This window comes from Olea europaea, unplaced genomic scaffold (assembly GCF_002742605.1).
Source record: "Olea europaea var. sylvestris unplaced genomic scaffold, O_europaea_v1 scaffold111, whole genome shotgun sequence".
Taxonomy (NCBI): Eukaryota; Viridiplantae; Streptophyta; class Magnoliopsida; order Lamiales; family Oleaceae; genus Olea; species Olea europaea.
This window is the reverse complement of record NW_019228469.1, coordinates 749,771-753,385: the sequence shown is the minus strand read 5'-3', so window position 1 is coordinate 753,385 and position 3,615 is coordinate 749,771.

The following is a 3,615-nucleotide window of genomic DNA, read 5'->3' as shown; positions in this document are numbered from 1 at the left end:
AATTAGGTGTAAAAATGTAATTTCATTTTTAGGAGGCCATGTAGAAGTAACTTTTAATTCAATTGTTATATATGTGCTTAACATCTTAAATCAGTGGCCCAATGATGTAGCACAAACTATTTACGCGGCTTGGACCGTATGGTGAAATGTGACCCGATTTGGCCATTTGTGTGCAATCTTGCATTTACTTAAAAACTAAGTATGATGGATGTATTGTGACTTTTTATATTCCGTCTCTCTCTCTCTCTCATTTGGTTGGTGTTCGAGATTATTTTAGGGATATATTCTCTCTTTCATCTCTATAGTTTTCTCTCTGAAAATTTTTGCTTTTCGTCTGTAATCTTGAGTCTTCTAGTATTCTTGGTGATGTTCAGTGTAGACTCCATTGTAGTTAGAGTTTTAGAACCTGTTTGATATCTCTAGAAAAATGGAAAACATTTTTCATTTCTATCCAAAAATGCATGTTTGATGGCAAAAAATTTCCATGGAATTGGTTTTCTTGGTACAACCCATTTATGCACAATTTTCCATCTTTTAAGGAAAATGTTTTCCCATGGGTTTGGTGGTTTTTTGCTTTTCAGGTTTTTTTTCTATCTCAAATTGTAACAAATTTTATCCTTTTAATTGACAATTTTTATGAAAAATAAAGTCAAACGAAGTTCAAAAAATCCAAAATTTCAATATTTTCTATGTGAAAAATTATATTAATCAAACATATTTAATTGACAATTCTCAATAAAAACAAGTTCTAGATATTTCAATCCCCTGTAATTAGTTTTATTTCCACCCAAATTCTATTATTGCAATCAAAGAGACCCTTATTGTTTTTTGGTGAGCGGTAACTCTTGGTTACTTGGTGTAATCTAAAAACGAGAGAAAAGAGTGAGAGTTGAGGTTGAGAGTTTGGAGTCGAGTGATTGTTGAGTCTCTGATTCTTGCATTTTGACACACTTTGTTTGGATTCTAGTGAATTAGAGCGATAACCGCTTATATGAATGTTCAATGTGGTGATTAGTCTATATTTGGGTGAACATTCGGGCATACGAGCAGTAAAATACCAACATCAATAATATANTAAATTTTAGAGATAACAAGTGTGTGTAAGGAAAATATTGCATAAGAATTGATAGTTTAACATAATTCTCATCTAGATTTTATGTAATTCTATGTGGCGAATATAATGGTTTTGCTCTTTTCCAGTTTCTTTTGTTTTGTGGTTTTTGCTGCTTGAACAACAAGCCACTTTCTTTCCCAACACGTCTTGGTTCACTTCAGTTTATTACGATTCATGGACTCTAAACAGTTGAAGAGGAACAATCTTAGTTTTTAGTCGGACCATAAAGTTTTAGGTGAATTTTTAGTGTAACTACTAATTAGTAATATTTATTTGCTGTTGCTTATGGTTTCTTTCTTTTCTACAGTGCTGATGTACTAGCACATACATTATACTTAATTCGTTTAGGACTTCAGCATTGCCGATTTCCTTTCTCAGTGGTTGGATTAAAACATGAATGTTATTATTCTCTCAAGGTTTTATTTGTCACTGTCGCTTCCCTGCAATTTGAGTGTAGTACTATTACCCCGTATCCACCCATTTACATGTGATATAGGAAAAATGAACTATATTTACCAACTGGTTTATTCTTGAACTTAATAATTTCTTCTTATCGTATATGTAGATAGTGAACTGGAGAACACATTTAAAGTTTCCTAAAGAAGCAAAACTTACTTCGGAAGCAAAAGACCTGGTTGGCAAACTACTTTGTAATGTCGATCAGAGGTTTGGTTCGAATGGCTCGGACGAAATAAAGGTGTTTTGTGGTGTGTCTTATGCTATGTTCTTAACTTCTAGGAGCCAATGGAAAATTGTCTCAATTACCTTGCTGCTTGTTCAATCAGGCCCATCCCTGGTTTGAGGGAATTGACTGGGACAGAATATTTCATATGGAAGCTACATTTATTCCTGAAGTCAATGATGAGTTAGACACCCAAAATTTTGAGAAATTTGAAGAGGTATTGGTTCCCTCACAGCAAATATATGTATTTTCTTTGTGATTTTCTATGAAAGAGATGTGTATTTGATCACTATTGTTCTGCTGGCTGCAGTCTGAGCATCAAGCTCAATCTTCGTCAAGATCTGGTCTGTGGAGAAAGGTACTAATGCGGGTGAAACTTTGTGAATGTAAATTTGGACGCATCTACTACTTTTCCTTCCCTCAAAAAATATAGATGTAGTGCAGTTATGGAATTGTGTGTGATATTGAGAGCTCGAAAATAATCGTTATTATACCTTTGGCATTTGTAGTTCTTTCATTCTATCACATTGGCAAAGGAAAATAGGAAACTAGGTTACCAAACTAAATTTTGGGCATAAGCTGGTCTGGTGAAATATTTACTTTACACTCATTTTCCTGAAAGCTGATGTCCGTTTGACTTGGAAAATCAATGAAACCTCTAATCAAACCAAGAAAAGTTATATTTATTGAATTGATTGAAAAGGAAATAATAGAAATGCTAATCCACCGTCTTGATTTAAACGTCCCCTTTGGAGTTGGCATGGAGTTTTTGGTGAGAGTTGAAAAGGCAAGTATTTCATATAACTTTTCAGTTCTGCTCTTAAAACTAGTGTTCAAGAATCTCTCTTAGTCGCAACATGCTTTTGGCAAGAAAATGTCTCTGTGTGGGGAGGAGGACAATAATTCTAGATAACTCTAAAGGAAATAAGTAAATAGCGTTGTTTAATCTTGGTCAGATGGATTATTATCTTGATGTCATTTCGAAAAATGACAAATTTTAAGAAATATTATTAAGACATGCTCTGAATAAAAGTCAGGATTTCTTTGAAAAGTTATGTTAGTGAATGGAGTTGTTAATTGTTATGTTGGAGGGTATATCTTTATCCCAAATTTGATTTGTTTGCTAGAGACGTGCTTCTGCCTAAGAATTTGAAGTACTATTTTTCATTAAGCCCCCATTTGATGGTCATTATTTGGCTAAAACAAAGTTTTGAATTGTAAATTTTTCGAGAATGTGTGGTTAAAAAATGGAAAAAAATAAATTTGGGTCTATGTGCATAATATTTTATTGTGTAAATGTGTGATTGAAAATGAGTATGCAGAATAAAGAGTTTTGAAATAATGGTTGAGGCTAAATGTTGTGGCCTGATATAAATTTTTCTAGAATCTAATCTACGATAGAACTAAACTCGCACAAACTTGGGCATGACTTGGATATGTCATGTAGCACTTCTCCACAGTTACTTTTTCCTTAGTTACTATTTTGTTGCGAGAAAGAGTGCCAATTTTGTACAGTGTCTGCAAAACATTGTTAAGTCAAGTCTAAGTACACCAAGATACCCACTTTGATTGCCTGCCTTAAGGTCTTTTATGCTATTTATAGCCCGTGTTTGTTGGGAATTAAAATCAGATTTTTAGTAAGTTTTGATAAATGTTGATGAAATGTACGGTTGAAATGTTGTTGGGCCCATAAAATATTTGATTGAAATGAATTGTTGACTTTAACTTAGATGAAAATTTAAATTTTAATTGTTACCAAACAGGGCAGTAGGCTTTTCATTTTTATTGCTTACATGCCATTATTAGTGTCCTGGACATG